Source organism: Ambystoma mexicanum, chromosome 9 (assembly GCF_040938575.1).
Source record: "Ambystoma mexicanum isolate Mex_15411 chromosome 9, UKY_AmexF1_1, whole genome shotgun sequence".
Classification (NCBI taxonomy): Eukaryota; Metazoa; Chordata; class Amphibia; order Caudata; family Ambystomatidae; genus Ambystoma; species Ambystoma mexicanum.
Genome location: NC_090931.1, coordinates 1,194,641,429 through 1,194,664,345, shown reverse-complemented (window position 1 = coordinate 1,194,664,345; position 22,917 = coordinate 1,194,641,429).

Genomic DNA, 22,917 nt, shown 5'->3' with positions numbered 1-22,917 from the left:
ATGTGTGGACTCCAGATCAGAATATGCATGTACACATCCTGAAGGTCCACCACGCTGAGCCAATCTCTCATCTGCAAGGGGGACCGTATCTGGCCGGGCGTGATCATCTTGAATTTCTCTTGGGGTAGGAAAAGATTGAACTCAGAAAGGTCTAGGCTGGTGTCCAGGCCAGCATGGTTGGGTTTGGGCACCTTAAACAGCCAGGAGTAGAAGCCCTCCCCTCGCTCCCCAAGGGGTACAGGTTCCACAGCTCTGAGGTCGAGCAGTTTCTGTACCTCGGCTTTTAGGGAGGGCGATCCCAACTGCTGGAAAGGAGGGTTGAAGGGTGGGGTAGGGGGTAAGGGTAAGCGGAAGCCTGCCCGAGTGACTGACAAGACCCACCTGTCCTCGGTGATGGTCTGCCACGCCTCCCAATGAGACGCAATGCGTCCTCCCACCGGGGTCTCGTGCGAGCGAGGAGAACCCTTATTTGGCAGGCTTTCCAGTGGTGTTACCACCTGAACCTGAGGAGGAGGCTGAGGAGCGGGAGAAAAACCAAGTCCGTTGCTGCCTCCGGCGGCTATTACCCGAAGGAGTATCCACTCTGTGGGATTTCCAGTCTAGAAACCCACTGAAACCAGAGGAGGAACGGCTTTGCGACAACTGTCGCTGGATCCTAAAACGGGTTTTAACCAGGACGGACAAGGACTTAGCTGTCTGGGTGCTGTCCTTCGTTTTGGTGAGCTCCACATCCGTTGTGGAATGGAAGAGCTCCTTACCGTCAAATGGCAGTTCCAACACCTTGTCCTGCACCTCCTTTGAGAACTTGGCGGCATGCAACCACGCCTGTCGAGAGGTGTCAACTCCCAGCATAAGGCCCCGAGCCGACATGTCGACGTGATGAGCCGCGGCCTCAAGAGATCCTGGGCCAAGACTCTGGCATCGGATAAACTCGCCTTAAAGTCTTCCAGCTTCTCGACCAGAATGAACTCCTTGAACTCCGACAGACCTTTCCACATCTTCATATTCGCCCCCGCTAACACCAGTTCTGCATTAGCCTGCTGCAGCTGCAAGGCCGAGTTAGCGAAACTCTTCCTCCCAAGAGAGTCGAGGAGCTTGTCCTCCGTCCCCAGAACCTGAGTAGCCGTCGTAGAAGAGGATGCTGCAGGCCTGGACTGTAAAGTGGCCGCAGCCACCACTGTGGAGGAGGGGTGCGGACAAGATGACAGGGCCACTTCTTCCGAAGAATGAGGCCTTTATCGCGCGTCAATTTTATTGACAAAAAGTCAAGAGTGTGGCTTTTCCCTGACCCTACGGACCTCGGCCAAAAGGTCCTTCTGCAAGAACAGGCCGGTACGCTCCGAAGAGACAGGGTGAACGCCCTCGAAAGCACACCCTCCTGCGGAGCGGATGCCTGGGGCACCAGAACATCCAATAGGCACATCATGTCCAGTACCCGGTCATGAAAAGCTCTAATAGAGAGGGGCTGGTCTTCGCCGTCCTGATCGCCCTGCGCATGATATGATATGATATGGCATTTGTAACGCGCCTATACGCAAGTGTTTCAAGGCGCGAAGCATCATCTGACAGGTCCGGATCCTGCTGAACCATGTCATGCACTGCCTTGTCCACAGGGGACAATGGAGGCAAGGGCGGAAGGGTTGGGGGGGGCACCACAGGCAAGGGAGGCGCCGGTGGAGCCACCGGAGGAGCGGGTGGAGCCGGAGGCGCAGGCGGGCATATCTCCCTAAACAGACCCTTGAAATACTCTCTCATGGGGTCGGTACGCATGAGCGTCTGAAATTTGCCAAAAAGGCGTCCTCCGGAGACAGTTTTGGAGCTACCGGGGGAGGCCTCTCATGAGGAGGATAATTCCAGGGTGACGCAGAGGAGAGGGTTGCCAAACAGGCCCATCCCCCAATGTATCCACATAAATCAAGGGTGCCGAACCCACAGGCAGCGAGATGTTGCGTGGAAGGGGCATCTGAGTGTTCCAGTCATAAACCGGGCAAAACAGATGCGCACAAGGAATTTTATGTTCACCCATAGAACCAACTCCTACACCTGAGGCCGATGGCGTAGTTGTAGGGGAAGCACCCAAAATGGCTGCCGTGGTCATGGCGGGAACGGCCGCCATTTTGCCATCACCTGAGGGGAACAGCGGCATGTGAGGAAGTGAGGCAGGGGTCCCCTTCAATGGATCAGGGATCTTAATTTTAGCCTTCAATGGATCAGGGATCTTAATTTTAGCCTTTACACAAGGAACCTCGGCTGAGCCGGTACTATGAGGCCTGGAATGTTTTTGTGACATACCAAAAGCCAAACTAGCCTTCACAGGAAGGACCTCAGCGCTGCCGGTAAAGGAGGAACTTCCACCCCTTGCCCCCTCAACAGTTCTGGCGTCGCCGCAAGAGCGGGAACGGTGAGAAACAACTTTCATCGATAAGGCCTTGCCAGGCCTCTGAGAAATGTTGGTTACTTTAGCCTCTGGACGAGGGACCTCAGACCCAGGTCCGGTAACAGCCTTACTAGCGCGGGCCTCGAACATAGTTCGGTAACACCAAGCCCAGCCAAGGCCTCGGGGCGCACCCCGGTACTTTTGAGGGAAGCCGATAACGAGGCCTCAGAGCGAGCTCTGGTACCCCACAACTCAGTTGAACTGGGTCTACAAGCATCCCCCACAGGAGGGGCCTTGGAGCGTGCTCTGGTATCCATAGGCCCTTTACGGAGACCCTCAGAGAAAACTCTGGTACAATTATTAGGCCCAGAAGGCACCTCGGGGCAATCCCTGGTGAAAGAGCGGTCAACGCTCCTCCTGGCTCGGGAAGAGCCTGGAAAGTTATCTCCCGGCCAGGGTGCTCTGAAAAGTACAGAACTTACCGGGTGTTTCTTCTTTTCATCGATAAACGCTTGAAAATGCGAAGGAGGGGTACGTCGAAACACCTCCTCCCACCGCTCCAACCGACGTTGAAGTGCCCGGATCGGAAGGGAATCGCAATAAAAACAGGAGTCCCAACGGTGGTCCGGACCTAAACACTCTAGACAAAGAGGATGGGGATCCGCCCTCGCGAAGCGTCGGTGACACGACGAACAATCTGGAAAGTCTAGTTTGAACGACATGGACAGACTAGTACACGATCGCTAGCGAGAGCCAGAGAAGAGGAAAAGAGGGAAGAAGATCTTCCGCGGATGCAAGCACATCCAGTCCCGAACGAGCGAAGAAAAGGACTGATGGGCGATGTGCGGGGCAGAGCTGAGATGGGCGGGGTTAAGGCCGCGTGGACTAAAGAAAAATGAAAAATTTTGGATGATTTTACAAAGCTCTCTGGTCCCGTCTCACAGGACGGAGGAATGTCCCATAAGTATGGAGGAAAGGGGACGGGACGTAGGAGTAGGATGAGTAGGTAGGGGTGGAGCGGATGAACAGTGGGAGGGAGTTCTAGTGTAGGGGGGTCAAGAGTTGAAAGGAGCGGAAGCGTGAGGAGGCACAATGGGTTTTGGGTACAGTGAGGAGGTAGAGGTCTGCTGAGCAGAGAGCGGGAGGGGGAGTAAAATGAGAGCAGGGAAGAAAGGTAGGGGGGACAGGTCATGAAGAGATTTGTAGACAAGACAGAGGAATTGAAATTTCAGTTGTGAGAGGAAGGGAAGCCAGTCAAGTTGAGAGAGAGAGGAAGAAAAAGAGTCTTGAGGGTGGAGGAGACAGTACGAATAGAGGAGTGGTAGATGGATTTTAGGGGAGTTAGGTGAGAGACAGGGGGTCCAAAGAGGAGAGAGGATCAGTAGAAGAGGCAGAAGAAAATAAGGGAGGAGATTAGGAGTTTGGAAGCATGGAATGTGAGAGAGGAGCGGATCTTGCAGATGTTGTAGAGGTGGTGGCGACCAGCTCGAGAGGTTAGAGAGATGTGGTTGGAGAAGGAGAGAGAGGAGTCGAGATGGAGGCCGAGATTGCGGGCATGGGAAGATATGGGGAGGTTGGAAGGTGGAAAGTGGATGAAGGGGGGGGGAGAAGGGGAGCGAGTGTTAGGAGGGAAGAAAAGCACAGGGAGTGGGAGAAGGGGAGCGAGTGTTAGGAGGAAAGAAAAGCACCTCAGTCTTATCAGTATTGAGGGAAAGAAAGTAGGATGACATCCAGTCTTTTGTGGCCGTGAGGCAGGAGAAAGAGTGAGGTGGAGGTCAGTTGTGAAGGAAGAGAAGAAAATAAAGAGTTGGGTGTCATCCACATAGAAGTGGTGGGAGATGCCAAAAGAAGAAATGACTGGGGAGAGAAGGGAGGTATAGAGAGGGAAAAGGAAGGGTCCCATCACAGATCCCTGAGGGACATCATAGTTCAGGGGGAGGCTGGAGGAGGTACGGCCACCCCAGGAGACAGTGAAGGATCGATTGGAGAGGTAAGAGGTGGGCCAGAAGAGAACAAAGTCTTTGAAGCCGAAGGAGGACAGAGTGCTAAGAAGTAAGGGGTGATCTACAGTATCAAAAGCTGCAGAAAGATCAAGGAGAATGAGAATTGAAGATTGCTTAGCATAGCTAGCAGTGAGGAGAGAGTTGAGGACATAAGTGAGGGCAGTCTCAGTGGCGTGGTTAGGGCTGAAACCAGATTGAGAGGTGGAGAGGAGGAAGTGGGATGAGACAAAAGCAGAAAGATGGGAGTAGGCTAGGCGCCCGAGGATCTTTGAGATAAAAGGGGAGAAGGGAGATTGGTCGGAAGTTGGAGGAAGTTCCTGCAGATCTCGCTGTTCCTGAGCCTCAGTTGTGGGGACAAGAGCGAGGACATCGGGGAACTCAAGCACTGCACGGGATCGTTGAAGAAAGCAAACAAGATGGAGTCACTTCAGTTTCCATTATCTGTAGATTCAAGAACACAAGCTGGTGTCCCTCTCCCTGGTTAATCCTAACCAGCCTTGAGAATGGTATCCAGGTGTCTTATGAGTTGATTGGTCCCACTAACTCAAAGGAAGAAGGCGTCCTTGAAGGAGATTCACTGTCAAATGGAGTTTGGCAATTCAGACCTGCAGCAGGACTTCACCGGGCAAACCAATGGTCCAGGAGTTGCAGCAGCTGTCCTCTTCCAGCTCGTCTTCGGTTCTTTCGTTCCAGTGGTCGACTCTGCTTTCCAGTCAAGAGACTCAACTTTTAAACAGTTTTCACCCTTTCATTCCAGCCTGTCACTCACCCAGCAGGGTGGCTGCCCTTGCTGGCAGTCAGCCAGCCAATCACGCCAGAGTGCATTTGGGTCTCCTAGGAGACTAAGCACAGTTTTGGGCACCACCCTCACTTCCTGCCCACCCCAGACACTCAGACGCCAGAGGCAGTCTTCAGTCCTGAAGCCCGCCAAAGGCACACAAACAAAAGGGGCCAAACCTGGTTTGGCGCGCAGAGACAAACACTAGAAGGACCTTTACAAAAAGAAACGGCGAAAAAGAAGACCGGGGCCTGTTTAAACAAAGAGGCTTAAGGCACCATCTTGAAAAATATGGCTCCTGTGATTTCTAGCTACCAGTGTTCGCGGTCGGGAAAAATCATGGTAGTTCATTGTAAAACCACTGCCACCAGCCTATTCAATAGGAAAGGGTAGCATTTGACTTCTACATGAGTATTTAGACACAGGGGATACTATGTAACCCCTCCAGCACTCCATTGTAAGATTGTGTGTGCTGGGTCTAGGAATTTGGAAAGACTAGTTAAGTCAATTTCACTTTACATTCTTTGGGAAGTCTAAAAGACATCCCTGTGTCACTGCACTGAGGGTGCTGTGTAACACAAATGAAAAGATGATGCCTATGGAGTTATCTAAAACTCCATAATCAAAGAACACAAGTGAAAAACACACATCAAAATACATGAAAGAGTGGGGGGGAGGCTCACACTCTTTCCCTGTAGAAAAATCAAGTCCTCAAAATCCAGCAAAGTTGCTGGGGGGTCTCTAAGGTGAAGGGAAATAGCACATTTATGAGAATTCTCCCTACCACTTGTACTCCCCAGACTAAGGGACAGCAGGATTTAATCCACCCCTGGATGAATCTCCTTACTCCAGTTGGTCAAACATTCTGGAGAGACCATCAGCATTTTGGTGATTACACCCTGACCTGTGCTCAATGGTAAATCAAACCCCATGTAGGCTGATTGGCCATCTTAACAATTTAGGATTCTCCCCCTTCATCTGCATTAACCATCTCAAGGGTTGGTGGCGAGTCCGAATCACAAAAGTAGATCCATACAATTATGGTCTAAACTTCTTCAGTGACCACACAATAGCAAAACATTCTCTTTCAATGGTTGCCCACCTTGTTGCTGGTTCCTTCAGCTTTCTGCTGATGAAGGAAATGGAGTGCTACCTACCTTTCTCATGCAACTGACTCAGAACTGCACATACACCTGTATTGGAAGCATTGGTTTGCACAATGAAGGTTTGGCTGTAGTCAGGAGCTCTTAAGACTGGAACTTGACAAACGGCTTAAGTCCTTCAAATGCCTTGTTGTACTTTTCATTCCACTTGACCTTTTTAGGAAATTTGAGTGAGGAGACCACACTCAAGGGAGACGCTATGGATACATAGTTCTAAATGAAGTTCCTATAATAACCAGTGAGACCTAAGAAGGCTATCACTTGGGTTTGAGTAGTAGGGGTGGCCCATTCTTGTACAGCTTGTACATTGCTGGGCAATGGCCTTACTATACCTCCTCCTACCTCATGTCCAGGGTAGACCACTTTGCTCTGACCAATTTGACATGTACTTGCCTTTATGGTCAGATGGGCCTGCTCAAGAGCCTGCAAAACATATCCTAAGTGGTCAACATGTACTTTCCAAGTAGGGCTAAATACTGCTATATCATCCAAGTATGCCATGCAGAAGACCTCCATCCCATTCAGAACTTGTTCACCATCCTTTGGAATGTTGCAGGTGCATTCTTTAGTCCAAAAGGCATTACCTTAAACTGGCAGAGGTCTGCTGGGGTTGAAAATGCAGTTTTCTCCTTGGCATGGTCTGTCAGGGCTATTTGCCAATACCCTGACGTTAGGTCAAATGTACTGAGGGACTTGGCTGAACCAAGTTTGTCCACCAGATCATCTGTCCTAGGTAAAGGATGGGCATCAGTCTTAGTGACTGCAATTAGAGCTCTATAGTCCACACAGAATCTCAACTCCTTGGATCCTGCCTTTGGCACTAGTACAACTGGACTAGACCATGGACTGGTAGAGGGTTCTATTACCCCAAGATCAAGCATCTTGTTGACTTCTTCCTTTATGTGGGTTCTGACATTATCTGATATCCTGTAACCTCTGCTTTTAACAGGTAAACAGTCACCAGTCAGAATATCATGTTGACCACAAGGGGTCAAGCCTGGTGATAGTGAAAACAGGGAGGCAAACTGATTTAACAGACACGTGCACTCCACTTGTTGTTCCAGTGTCAGATTAGAAGAGAAATTAACTCCTATTCTCTCATCTAAAGGTTGCACCCTGAGGAGATCAGGTAGAGGTTCACTCTCTTCCTCCTCTTGAGCTGAAGCTAGAAGCAAAGCTCCCACTTCTGGTCTGCTGACATAAGTGTTAGGAAAGATTTCATAATTGTACGAAATTTTCCCTCCTTGTGTCAACCCCCAAACTTTTTGCTGATATTTTACACCCTGATCTAGACTTTGCCACAGAGGCGCAGCCTTCCACCGCACTTCTCTGGGCTTTCGCTCAATTCTTATGGGGAAACTGACATGCCCTTAAGACAGTCAGTACTGGGAGACTTTGTTTCCCTTAGTCCTTTCCTCCTGTTGCAGCTTTTGTGCAACATGAAACAAGAGTGCACTGTAACCTGATTTACCGCACTCTTAGGTCTCTAGTCATTCCAAAGGCCCTAGAAACTCTCGCTGGTTTTATTATGAACTGTGCATGTGTGTCATAGACCGGACTGGTGGCAGCTATAGTTTCTCTTGTGTTTTGAACCTTTTTTTGCCATGTTATCCGCGCTTACCGCGTTTGGCACAAATAGGTGGGCTGGCTCCAAAATGGCCATGCCACGATGTTCTTTGTCCTGTCCTCTGACCGTATTGCTCCTTCACCTTCCCCAGGTCGAGCCGACCCGGGTCCGTCCTTATTTGGTAATGCACTTTCCCGCGAAACCCTAAGCTTTTGCGGGCTTCTGCATGCCTTGTGTGTGTGCCTCCAGGATGTGGGCTGGGATGTCTGTTCCCAATACACATCCTGGGTGCCAGAGAGTCTGGAGTGTCCTGAATGCCTGGGACCACCGTGGTCCGTGATAGGTCCATGTATGGTGTAAGTGTTTGTGGGCAGAACTCCCATTGGGTCCTCTCCGTTTTGGCGCGAAGGGAACTTTGGATAAGAGGAGGCTGAAAACACCACTACCATGTTGATCTCCCGAGTTCACACCGAACAAGGGATAAGGAGCCAAGTATCCTGCAACAAGAAGCTGAGTCGAGGAACCGCTCGTGACTCGCTGAAGGTTTGGCACCCTGAGTCGCTGTCGTCCTGCAAGACCCCTCTGCATCTGATCATCCTAGAACGTCTGCGAAGGCGCTTCGACCCACTGGAATAGTGGGATCAACTATTCCCGGCACCTTCATCAAACCCTGCAAATAAGCCTCTTTCGGAAGTGTCCCTGGGCCAACCAGTGGGCTGACCGGCTTACGCAGGACGTTTTGCTCTGTCACCGCCGCCGTTTCGGGGAAGCCCTCGAAACTTGGTCTACTGCTTGCTCTGCGTCCCCAGCACCCTCACACCGAATTTCGTACGCTTGGCATTCCCAGGTCTGAAGTGAGACGAGTGCGCCCGGACCAGAGTAAAACACGGTTGCCGTGTTGCCCTGCTGTGGTAACAACTTGTGCACGTTTGCTGCATTTGGGACACCCTCGACCCTGCATCCTGCTACACGGAATCTACACAGTGTCGAGACGTCCTGATTATCGCATCTGAACTTGCCAGCAACGTGGACTGGAGAAGTCTGGGTCTGCATGCGTCGGGGACCGGTGAGTAGTTCATACCCCAACTGGGAACTGGAGAAGTCTGGGTCTGCCTGCGTCGGGGACCGGTGAGTAGTTCATACCCCAACCGGTGGCCCCTCGCGCACGAGCCCGTTTCTTTTCTACCGCTGTTGCGAAATGGCGACTCTATCCCGCACTCTCACCCTGCCTCTGCCCACAAGTGGAGGCCCTGCATGAGTAGTGGGGACTTGTTCTTCATCGCTTCACTCACCTTCCTGAACTGCCTGAGACCCTTGAAGAGATCCTATTTTGTCCATTGGCACAAGCGCGTGCAGGTACTTTTGAGCATATGGCTCCTCTCTTCGTAGGGCTCAGACTTTCTCCTAGTTAGGTGTATTGTTGATGTCAAACTGGGTCTAATGATTACTTGCACTGCCTGTTTTCCTCCCCATCTAGGTGGTCTACATATTACGTGCTCATAACTCCTTAGACCCCTCGGTCTTGTATATATATTGTATTGATTGTGATGTGTTGGTTTACTTTAGTATTATTGTGATTCTTTGCTATGGTTGATGTTACAAAGGCCTTGTAATAAATGTGTCTATATTTTTAATATAGCACCTGTCTGGAGTAATTTGTAAGTGTCCTTGCTTTGTGTGCTCATTGAGGTCTTTCAGTCACCCTCACCCCTCTTGAGACTTAGTCTTGACTGCTGCTATCGCTACCCTGATTGGTCTGGCTTGTCCTGAGGTTACCCTGTTCCAAGAAACTAGGCTGGCCTTCTGAACCTCTGCCCCTCCAGGTCCGAGTTCAGAAATCCATCTTCACAATAAGCTTTTAGACGGTTGGTGTGAAAGACCCTGGGTGCCTCTTTAGGATTGCCAGATAGTTGACCTCTCCAGGTTTTCCCACAACCTTGAAGGGTCCTATCCATTTGTCCTGTAAGGCCCTCTGCCTTGTAGGAACCATAACTAAAACTTGCTGGTCTTGAGTAAACTCAACCATGCTGGCCTTCTGGTCATGCCAATGCTTCACCAGAGCCTGACCTGCTTTTAAGTTATCAGATGCTTCTGTCATCATGTGTGTCATTCTCCTCTGGAGACCTAACACATAGTCAGTGACTCTCACTGGCTTGGGAGAAGGAGCACTCTCCAAACCCTCCTTAATTAGGTCCAATGGACCTCTAAATGGATGTCCATAGAGAAGCTCAAAGGGACTAAGTCCAACCCCCTCCTGAGGGACTTCTCTATAAGCAAATAAAAAGCATGGTAGTAGAAGGTCCCACTTTCTTCTAGGGGGTTCATCTAAAGCACCTACCATGCTCTTCATAGTATGGTTAAACCTCTCTACCAATCCATTTTTCTGTGGATGGTAAGCAGTTGAGAACGTGTACGTTACTCCAGTTTTTCCACATGGCCTGCATGTAGTGGGACATAAAGTTTGATCCCCTGTCAGAGATGACTTCCTTAGGAAAACCTACCCTGGTAGAAGTACCAAGTAGGGCCTTAGCAACAGCCTGAGCTGTAACAGTCCTCATAGGTATGGCTTCAGAATACCTAGTAGCATGGTCTACTACAACCAATATAAATCGATTGCCTGAAGAGGTTGGAGGGTCTAAGGGACCAACAATGTTGATTCCTACCCTCTCAAAAGGGGCTCCCACCACTGGAAGGGGCACCAAAGGTGCCACATTCTTGGCGCCACTCTTGCCAGATGTCTGACAAGTGTGACAGCTCCTACAGAATGTATCTACAATAGACCCCAACTTAGGCCAGTAGGAATATAGAGAAAGCCTTTCCTTGGTCTTCTTGAAGCTCAAGTGACCAGCCAAAGGAATCTCATGGGCTAACTGTAGGAACTGGTGTCTTGTCTCTAGAGGCACTACAAGTCTTCTTTAGTTCCCTGGGATAGACTCAGTTGGTTCACTGTAGACGATGCCATCTTCCCAGTACAACCTATGCTTCCCTGGCTCTTGCCCGTCCAGCTGGGAAGCTGCCTCTTGGTGAAGATCCTCAAGAGTAGGACACTCTCTCTGGCCTCTTCTGAAGTCTGCCCTACAGGGGCCACTTTCTGCCAGTAAAGTCTGCAGCTGAGGATGGTCTTTAGGATCCAGATCTCCAACAGGGATCAGGTCTTCTTCCAGCTCTGAATCTTCAGCAGCTGATTCAACCTTTCCTGGTTGTTTCTCACACTCAGCCTCAGCTGGTGGATCAGTCACAGGTGTGACTGTAGACAGTCCTCGTGGGGTTGTCCTTCTTGGTAGTACAGGGGTGCTTTCTGGCTGTTTCCTTGAGACTTTGGGTTTCCCCTTTGTCTCATTCTTCTTTGAAATAACGGTTCTTAGCTTCTGTGGGCTGGGTGTTATAGATTGTTCTGTAACATCCTCTGGAGAGCCATTTAAGGTACTCTCCCTGGCCCTCCTTGTCTGCTCCCGTTTCCTATTGCTGGGAGGCTAGTGGTGCTGGATACAACTCCAAGATTTTTTAAGTCATTCCCCAACAGGACTCTCCCAGGCACCTCGCTTTGCACACTAACAGGTATCTTGACAGTCATGTTGTTGCACTGGATGCAAGCTGGTAGACTAGGAAGCATTTGGACAGGGCCTCCAACAAGCTTAGTGAGGCTTTTGGGTGCCTTGGCAACATCCTCAGCCTTGAAAAAAGATTAATCCTCTACAGTTATGCTGGCCCCAGTGTCTCTAATGGCAGGGGTCTCCTGACCATTTACAAGTAAACTGTCCTTGTAATATTCCTTTGTGTTATCTGGAATTGAATTATAGACATCTAAATTCTGCTGTTCCCACAGACCCAGGGACACTAAATAAACACTGGCAAAGACTCCAATGGGGTCTTCAGCCAGTACTTGAAAGTTACCACTTGTCACATGTACTTCTTCCTCTGGGGAGAAAGTGTGGACCCCTGAAGGTTTACCCTTGCATCTGGGATCCCCTTCACATGGTCAGTAGACCCACAAGCATAACATTTTCCAAATTTTCAGTTTGAATTGTGGCTTACCCTTCTTATGTTTGGGGCCCTCTTTTGGATTGGAGGTATTAGAATTCTCTTTGCCATCTTTTTTGTGCTTTTTCCCCCCATCATCCTTCTTCTGAGTTGCCCCAGAATCCTTGCGAGTAGCCCTGTTGCCAACCCAAAAGTCAGCAGCCTTTGCTAACTTCTTTGGATCAATTTCCTTAGAGTCAGCCAAGTGCTTTGGTTCCTGGGAGTTCCTGCAGATCTCGCTGTTTGTGAGCCTCAGTCGTAGGGACAAGAGGGAGGACGTCAGGGGACTCCAGCACTGCACAGGATCATTGAAGAAAGCAAACAAGATGGAGTCACTTCAGCTCCAGTATCTGTATTTCCAGAACACAAGCTGGTGTCCTTCTCCCTGGTTAATCCTAACCAGCCTTGAGAATGGTATCCAGGTGTCTTATGAGTTGATTGGTCCCACCAACTCAAAGGAAGAAGCCGTCCTTGTAGGAGCTGTTAGGGAGAATTCTCCAGAATGGCTAATTCCCCTTATCTACTGAGTCACTCAGCAGTTTTGCTGGATTTCTAGGATTTCGTTTTTCATTTGGTAAGAGTGTGGGTCTTTTTTTCCCACTCTTACATGTGTTTTGCTGTGTGTGTTTAATATTTCTGTGTTCAAAGACTGTGGAGCCTCACCTACTCCATAGGCATCATCGTTTTACTGTGTGTTACACTGCACCTTTAGTGCAGTTACACAGGGTTGTCTTTTTCAGGCTTTCCACTGATTTTTAGCTACCGGTGTTCGCTGTCGGGAAAAAGTATGGTAGTTCATTGTAAAACCACTGCCACCAGCCTTTTCAATAGGAAAGGGTAGCATTTGACTGCTACATGAGTATTTAGACATAGGGGATACAATGAACCCCTCCAGCACTCCATTGTAAGATGGTGTGTGATGGGTCTAGGAATTTGGAAAGACTAGTAAATTCAATTTCACTTTACATTCTCTGGGAAACAGTAGTTTAGCCCAGAGAAGGTATCTAAACCTTTGGGAAGTCTAAAAGACATCCCTGTGTCACTGCACTGAGGGTGCTGTGTAACACACATGAAATGATGATGTCTATGGAGTTATCTAAAACTCCATAATCAAAGAACACAAGTGAAAAACACACATCACAATACATGAAAGAGTGGTAAAAAAAGGCTCACACTCTTTGCAGGTAAAAATCCAGCAAAGTTGCTGGGGGTCTCTAGGGTGAAGGGAATTAGCTTATTTATGAGAATTCTCCCTAACGGTGCACCTACACATAAGAGGTACTGTTTTCATCTGGACACCTGTGGGAACGCTGGAAGGTAGGACATGTGTTGTTGTCAGCGTGTTTCGGTGGGTGGGCAGAGTGAAATGTCCGAAAATTGTGGGGGTTTTGGCCGAATTTCGGGTTTGACGGGGTTTGTTGGTAATACATTCTTGGGCGATTCGCGCAAGTCAGACCTCTGTGGATTCCCACAGGTGTCCTCTTTTAAGATGGGTTCTCTGTTTTCCTTGGTGGCTGCGATACCCCTGGCCCAAAGCTGTAGGTTGTCCACAAGAGAAAAATTCCTCATAATCTGCTCTGCCGAAACACTTGGGGTTACCAGTGGTTTAGCCTTTTCTCTTTGCGCCCAGGTAGGTGCACCCACACATGTGATGTACCATTTTCATCCGGACACCTGTTGGAATGCGGCATGGTACTACATTTGTTGTGTTTGTGTGGTTTTCATAACGTTTCAACCCATTTGCTGCTGCACTTTGGCACACAACCCTTTCTTTTCCCAAATGTGACCTACATTTAGTGGCTGCTTTAGGCACTATACACTTTTGTAACCTGCACAAGTCACCTACCCTTCAAAAGGTCTGCCTGAGCACTTTCAAAAAATGTATGCGTGCCTTTCCTCACCACAGTTTTTTCTTTACTTACACATGCTAAGTACATCTGTTTAGGCCGTAAGCATAAAAAACCTGTGTTCCATGGCTCCATTTTTGGCTTGTGGTATTGCTTGTTTTGTGAAACATTACGAAAAATGTGTGATTTCCTAACTGGAAAAGTCGGGGGAATGTAGCGGGGCATTGCTTTTCTCAAAATTCACAGAAGCCATTGCCGTACCGGGCCAACCATGTCCACCACATACCTTCTTTTCTGTCATTTTCCCAATTGTTCCCCAAATTATGGAATTTTTCCCTACATAGCTGTTGGCTGATCTGCGTAAATCACCCCTTCCTAAACCTGAATTTTGTCTACTTTTCAGAAATGTATGCCTTTCTGTGCTCCCATTCAGCTTTCCTACCCTTCTCTTCCATTCCGCCCACACATGTCCTGTTGGAAAAAAAGGCCAAAATCACCTACCTCTCACAAAATGGCTGGTAACCATATCAAAATAGGTTTATTTTGTTTCCACTCAACCCGTTTTTGAATGCCTGGAAAATTGGGAATTCAGCACAGCAAACCATTTGTTCCTAGCACTTACAAGGAAAAAACCACAGGCTTTTTTGTATATCATTGTATTGGCATTTTCTGGGGAAAAAACACATTTTCTCCCTTTTTGGTTATTTTCTCTCACCCCGCTACAGCAACCTAGGATTTCTTGGTGGCGTTACGACAGCCTACATGTGGGGAAAAAAAAAGGACCAAATTAGGTCGAGATTCTCATGTAACAAAAAGGTTACAAGGGTTTGAATGGCGACACACCGAAATCACCAAAAAAGGCCTTGGCACTGGGGCTGGGGGGGACCCATGGCAGTTAAAGGGTTAGGGGATGTTTTACATTCTTTGGGCACCTGTGTCACAGAGATTACAAACACTATCCTTCAATTGGCCCTTATTCCTGATGGTCAATTGGACTCTTGCAGTGTACAAATTTAGGAGCAACCTTAAAAACAATTGGCCCTCCATCTTGGATTCGGGAAGCTTCTCAAATAACCCAAGGTTTTATCATTTACTGAGGAGTCCTCGAAGCATTTCATGTTGATGAATGACGGCCTTGTTGTAATGCAATCAATTTGAAGCATAGATTTTTTTAGCTTCAATGGGTTGTCCATTAATTATATTTCTGAAGAATGACATATGTTGATTATTCCTAATGCGTCAAGGTTCAATTCTCATTGGCAGACATTGGTATTTCTTATCATTAGCCCAACGATGTCCTCTTAAAGGGAATTTTTAGCAGGGGTTATGATTGACCTATACAGCATGATCCTTTTCCAATCTGCATAAAATGTTAAAGACTGCAGACGCAACTCGTACCATAGCCCAGCAATAGGAAGCAAATGGGGTAAATTAAGGACTTGTTTCCAAATTGCCCCCTTCTATTCAAACCCAATTGATCTTAGATGATAATTTCTCAATCTCAATTCCATACATGAATACCTTACCCTTACAGAACTTAATTGAAGTAAGAGAGTGAATCTGCAGTAAGTAGAGAGGATTGTTTTCATTTGGCAAACATGTTGATTAACCTTGCTCCCTAGATCAGCTTCTAGCGCTGCAGTTGAGGGGTTTGATCGTATCAAAAAAAACAAGTATTTTATTTCCTTTACTACAGGTAGGGTCTGGTCTGCCATGTTTCATTTGACGCAGCCTGTTTTTTCATTTCTTTGAATGATTATAGGCCATGACATATGTTTTAGTTGGATTGATAATAAGGTCATTCTGATGGGCATAGTTTTCAAAGGCTACAATCAGACACTGTAGGCCTGTCGGGGATGATCTAAAAGGACCACATCGTCTGTGTAGGCCAGGCATGTTACTTTAAGGTTACCACTTTTAGGCAGGACCATCGAGTGAGGTGCCAATTTATTCCACAGGTCAGCCAGTAAAAGGTTAAAGGCAGGGTACAGCAATGCAGCCCTGTCTTAAACCTTTAGCAGTGGTGATGGTAGAGGACAGGTCACCTGCAAGATTCAGTCTAACCTGTATCGTTGTTTTATCATGTATGTGAAATAGGATAGCCAAGAGACCAGCAGGGAGTCCCCATTCTTTCAGCTTACACCAGTTTCCCTCGATTTATAGTATCAAAAGGCACTAGACAAATCTATACATTCCCCATAGAGACGGAAATCTTTGTCTTGCTTAGTGTTTAGGGTATTAAGGACCAGACCATTTTGTGTCGCAGACAGTCCCTTCCGAAAGCCAGTCTGGAACTGCAAGATGATATTTGCCTGGTTCACCCATTTCACCAAGTCCTTTAGAATGATTTGTGCACATATTTTAATATCTATATCCATTAAGGTAAATGGGGTCATAGGTAGCTGGGTTCCCACGATCACCTTTCTTATAGATAGGGTTTATTATTGCTGAGCGTCAGGACTCAAGGTATTCACGTGTTTTTATTATGTTGTTAAAGAGGTTAAGAAGGATGGAGGTCCAAAGTCCTACCGCAGATCGAATAGTGTCATTTGTGATGCCATTTGGCCCGGCAGCCTTCGATCTCGCCGAGGTACGTATGAGGCCCTCCACCTCGCTTTCCATAATTTTGAGTTCCCACTTCCATATAGCTGTTAGTCCACAACCACATGGGTTACTTTCCTCAAAAATTCCATTAAAGTATTCTCTCCAAGTCGATTACAAAATGCAATTCGACGGTGCCTTCTGTTACTGCTTTTAGCACCGACAGTCCGTCCAGATGGCTTCGCTCAAACTTTTTACTCCTCGAACAATTTCTATATTGGTTACAAAGTATTCTTTTCTCTCGCTCAAATGTCCCCAGGTCAAGACCCTCCCGTGCCAATCTCCTGATGTTACCACACAGTTCTCTTTTACGCTCCACAGTCTCTGAATCGTATGAGTGTGAGTGAGTTTTCCTTATAAGACCTTGTCTTATAACAGGCCTATCAATGTCCACGAGAAGGTCAAAGGATTTAGGTTCAACAAATTCCTCTGGAACCATAGAGCTCATAAATCGTTTTCCCAATTTGGCATTAAGAATAGCCCCTCTTCGCCTAAAGCAACTAATTGGTTCCCATCCTGATTTACCATGGATGTTTGGATGAATATTGAGTTTGGGAGATTAAATTTGTATTGGCCAAAGACTGCCGACAGTGGAATATGATCGCTTGTGCCGATGTCACCAGCCTGCAACTAAAAACATTCCCTGAAAAGGGGTTCTGACATTATTATATAATCAATATATAGTGGACACAAGTGTTCCACTTCTCTAGGTTTTAACCAGCTGAATATCACTGGGAATGCAACTGTTTCCCATACAGGGATTTCATTCCTCGAAGAAATGATGCCATCTATGACCATTCAGCCGTGAGGTACCACCATATACCTTGTCTGAGTCCCCACCCCACACAACTAGAATTTAAATCAACAGACACATTGTCGTCTGGAAAAGTGAAGCTTATTGTCCGCAAAATAGATGATAAATCCGCGAGAAAAACCGCCAAATTGGAGTGCACGGGGCTCCAGTATAAATTGATCAATATCATGGATTTACACATAAGTTGATCAGAGAAACAAATCCTAACTAGCAAGATACCTAATCCTTTAGAGGCAAGTTATTTTATAGACCTTGCCAGGATGATACGAACAGCAGCCACTAGCCCCCCGTGCCCCGAGGGCCTAACCCCATTCATATTGGTTGCAAACTGATTTAGGATTGTAAAGTCATCCAATTTAAAGGACTCCGTTAGCCATGTCTCCTGTAAGAGGATAAAGTCATAGTCTTGGAAGATATATTTCATTATTTTATCAGCTTTAAAAGAGCTGGAGCCCCGCATATACCAGCACACAAATGTCAATGTCCCCTCCGTTAAAGCATCTCCTCCACACAGTATAGCTTCTGAAAGACCTCAGTAAGGATTCCTGGTAACAGTGACCAAATTTAGTTTTTTTCGCCCCCCTGATCCTTCGTCCCACCTCCCTTAGCCAACCCCTTCATGGCTACTCTACCACCCCCCAAACTTTATTTAGGGATTCGAATCCTCCCTCCAATTTGATGGTGATGTAGAGACCATGACGTTTGGTTACCAGGAATTATGATATCTTTGAATTCTTTACCAGAGTTCAGCAAGGCCCTCACTCCCAGTTGTGATTTCATAACTACCTCCACTACATTAGTAATCTGATCATATGGATAACTAATATGGTTGATGTCATGTGAGGCCAAAATAAATAGGTCTGGAATTTGTCTAGTGACGGCCAGAATATTGCCCGTATTCAGGCTAGCCTGACCTTAAAATGGGTCAATTCCTTTTAGCCAAATTCTAGAAATAGCAAAGGGACTTGGGTCCTTCGTGAGGTGTTGTTCTGAACCGCCGTCCAGGGGCACTTTCTGCAATGGCATACATGGTTCCCCCAGAGTCTGCATGTTGTCTTCCTTCCCAGACCTAGCCTCCCCATCAACTTTCTCCTTGGGGCTGCCTGACACAACAGTAGAAACATTTGAATCCAGTCCGGTTGTGTCCATAGTTCTCTGCTCTTGTACCTGCTTGGTTGTCTCTTTCAAACATATTGCAAACAAGATGCAAAGGAGCCTTCTTTACTTCATTAGGATTATTGGTTTGTAAACCCACACTGATTTTAGTAATCTAAGTGCAGGATAATGTATTTTTTGCTCCGACGATGATCCACTTCAGGCATTACCACCTGAGCTTACCGGGTCTTAGTTCATGTCCACCTTCTGGGAAAAAGGTAGGTTAGGTACATCTAGTCTCGCTCTGCTAGAGCATTATTTCAGGGTGTTAAAAAAGTTCCTTCCCCCTAGCCCCACCCAAGTCTTTTTGCTTTGACTGTTTGATATTCTTAGGTTTCTGTTCCTGTGGGTGGGACACTTCCTAGGGGATTTCTTTAGTTGGTTGACCAAGCTTTTTATTCCTTCCTTTTCCTTTCCCCCGTGCCTTGTTCCTCACTAACTGTTGGAACATACTGTGATGGGTCGGGCTGTGGAGAGATAGCCAGAGGAGGTGGATCTGGGGCAGAGCCTGAACCCAGATCTTCAAGTAAGTTGGACCCAACTTAATCTAAAATCTTTTTTGGCGTTGCTATGATAGCGTACCCGGATTGGGCCAACCTTATAAATTCTTCAAGTGTTGATTGGGATAATAGAGTATCATCCAGTCAAAGAGATTCTTGCGGCCCTGTCACATTGTGGTGCTGCTCCATCCTGGACTTTTAGCTCTAGTTTTGTTGAAAGTAATTCCTGCTCGAGCACCGCCAGATGTGACTTAATCTCTTTACACAACGAAGATTGGTCACAACTTTCTTCCTTTGAGAGACCCAAGTACTTGCTTACCAAAGAATTTAGTACACAGCTAAGGCTGACCATTGAGGACTCACATGACCCTACCTCTTTGGTTAGTTCTAAGCGGGTACCCAACTGAGTTTGTACTTCAGTTCTTAGTAATTGAAAGACACTCACCAAGGAGTGGAGTACAAAACGCAATGCTGTTAATGTGGGATTTGACAGAGAGCCTTTATGCACAGAAATCCCTGCGGACTGATTGTGATCTTCCTTGCGATCCTCCTTTGATGGCCCACTGTATAGCTGCCCCCAGACGTGGATGGTGGAGCTTCACTTGCCAGTTGATCCTGTATGCCATCAATGTTGTTAGACTTCGGTGCCACGTCACCCATGCCCATTTCAACAACGTCTGTTTCCAGATACATAATTTCAACAACGTCTGTTTCCAGATACATTTGTAGCTGATCAAAAGAACATCCTTCACTAAGGATACTATCACTTAGTGATCTCCTCTTATTTTACATCCCCTTAGTAAGAATATGTTTCATTGAGGAACTGGAGAGCATATCATTATTTCTAATTGTTGTTCCCATGGGATGCTTCCCAGGACAGGGACTCTAGGTCGAGGATGTCTGATTGCTACATGATTGATGCATCACTTGGGCTGGATAGTTGAAGGATTGTGACATTATGACCTCCTTAGGAGAGTCCTGCAACATAATATCAATTTCTGGTGCCTTTAAATCATCTTTCCAACTCCAGGAACCGGCTTCTTAGATTGTAGCAGGTTGGCATTGACCCACACAGTGAGTGCGCCTCCCAAAAAGCCTACCAAACGGGCTAATCATTTGCTCAATGTATTTGATTAAAGCACAATATAGCTTCAATAAATTAAGAAGTGGAATGGCAGCTGGGGTGCGAGTTGGCTCACAGAGCGTCAGTAAGTGAGAAAGCAAGTTAAAGCAAGGAGGTGCTTAATGGAAAAGTATTGTTATTACCTGATTTCCAGTGTCCAGTGCTCTTATCAGGGATCGCGGATGTCACAATTGGGGTTCCCGGACTGATGCCGAGAACCTCAGGAACACACAGCAACACTCTCCTCCCGCACTCGCTCCACTCAGGAGCCGGCAGTTTTCTTTAGTTAGGAACGCCTTCCAGAATTAACGCAGCCAAAAGACTCCTGGATACAGGGTCTATCCACACGGTAACACACTCCTCCGGCACTTAGTGTGTTTGAATATCATTTAAACCCGGTAGTCATTGCCAAGACATTCCCTTCTGCGTCTTATGCATTTTGGAGGGCCAAACTAGACATTGAGGTTATCCTTCTGTATTAACCAGTGGGCATCTGGACCTCAATCCCAATCTGAATGCACACACTTTCTCCTGCTGGGTTGACCTCTTCCTCTGTACTACACTAGACTAGGCTGGCACACCTCTTTATCTGGTGTGGAGCTGGAATCATGGTATTGTACTGCGGGTTGCCTCTTACCTCACCAATACAAAATTACAAAGAATTGTACACCAAGTAAGAAGCAATGCAATTTATTCTGAGTCCAGTCGCAGCTGGGAAAGCAAGATTCATACATAATGCAGACCAGAACTGCATGAAAGGCACTGTCAAAGATTTGACACTAAAACAAAAGCTTTTATAATCATACAAACTAATTGGCATCAAAACACATTGCAACATTAGGATAGTCCTCCATGTGAAACTAATTGGTGGAGGTACATCATTCCCCTATAGTGAGACACACATTATCCGGAGAAATGATTGGGTACTGCAAACCTTGCCACATCACCCTCGAACCACCTCTGTGACGTTACAGTCCAACCCACAATTCCCAAATCATAGTGCCAAAACATTTAGACATTTGAGATGACCAGTGGATCTTTATTCACCTGCCGTGGGTCCTCTGCATCCGTTTCTCATGAGAATACAACCGATCATGAAACTGCAAGAGCCTTGAACCATTGACAAGTTACTGTTTTAATGTTGAATCTGAGGAGCTCTTTGAACTTCTTCCCAGGCTAAGATGTGCAAAGGGGCAATTTGAAATTGCTATAGGACATTTTTAAACCATCAGTAGACCAATTTCATAAACTAATATGGCAAATCATAAAATGATTGTGCGTTCACTGCCTTTCCCCGGCACCCATGAGCTTCGCTTTCTGTCCTCGAAAGTATCAAAGGCTGTTCCTTTCTTACCATATGATCCTGGGAACGTGTATATTTCAATGTGCTGCCAGCCTCTGCGGCTACTAAGAAAGTTAATAAAATGTGAATTTGTTTTGTAGTATTATTTAGCGTGTTTTTGGAGTGCAGCCCCATTGCATGGGATCAATGTATTGTTATAATCTTCAGCCCCACTGCAGGGGATCAATGTATTGCTATAATGTGGTACAGCTAGCCATGTGTTCCTAATGTAACTCATGGACATGTAAATGAAGACAGGTTACACATGTTAAAAAAAAAAAATGTTTTCTTACATTTAAAAGCACACATTTTTCTTATCACTTGAAATGCCTCACTCATGGAGACACATTAGATATTTAATTAACCTAATTAACAAATACTAACACGATTTTAATTCATAAAAACTATAATGTGTTCTCCAGTGCAAAATGAGGCAGGCTGAGGCTCACTTTAAGCGTGCATTTAGATTTTTGTTTCTCTTTTTCTCTGTGCTTTTCATGGTCCTTGCTCAGGAAACACAACTCGAATAAGCAGGAAATCAATTTTGCTACAGTTGCTTACTGTAAAAGTGAGCTATTGCTTGAAGAAGGTTTGCATAGCTTCGGTGAGGACTTGGCTGGAGTGGCTGTGGGGTTGCCTGGCTGAGAGGCGCCGTTCTAGTGCACTGCTGACCTTCACAGGCTGGGGATTCCAGTCGATTAGCATCGGCTTGAGAATAGAAGATTGCAGATTGGAACTGCATGTTCTCGCTGGGGTGCTCTAAAAGAAAGCCCTGAGCCATTTAAAGAAAGCGACCAGCCCAGAGATTTCACATGCTGAACAGCTACAAATTGCTGGTAATTATCTTGTACGAAGTGAGGGTGCGGTGTGTGAATGAAATCTATTTCAGGCAGGCAGCGTAGCAATAGCTTCTATTGAAGAATCACTGTATTTAAATGCTACACTCTAATGTTGCCATCTAAATGCAAATCAACTGATGCATTGTTTTTTTTATTGTTGCAAAGAATCTAATGAAATGCCATGTATGTTGCAATTGTTTCTCTTATGTTTATTCTAGAAAAGACTGCCTCGCAAAGCTGGTAATGTATGATTTTTTTAAATGAAACTGATGTAAATCACAACCTGTGTAAAGGCTTCTTTTTGCTTCTGTTTTTCTCTGGTGCAGTTAGCCCATATCACTCAGTGTATATGTGTGTGTGTGGCTTCTGAGTGGAACACAATCCGATAGTCTGCTGGGCGTACATGAATCAGCAGAGAGAGAGGCCTCTGGAAATAGTTTCACTAATGTAAATAAATTAGTGATAATACCACAAGGGTTGTGAACACTGTATGTGAAAATTGTGGTATCCATAAGATGTAGGCCTGAGGTCTCTCTATTGATCACACGAACTGAATAAGCAAGGAAAAAAGGGGTTCTGGATATTGGGGCCACAAATAAAACAACGAAATTAGGCTTCCCCAAAATACCACCAACAAAATGCACCCCAACTGAATGTATCTGTGTACTGAAATAATGCATAGCCACTATCATACCAAACCCAATCTGAATGCAAGGGGTGATTAGTGCTAAATTATTTTATTTTTGGCGGTAAGAAAATACCGCCAGGCCCCAAATCTACACAAAATA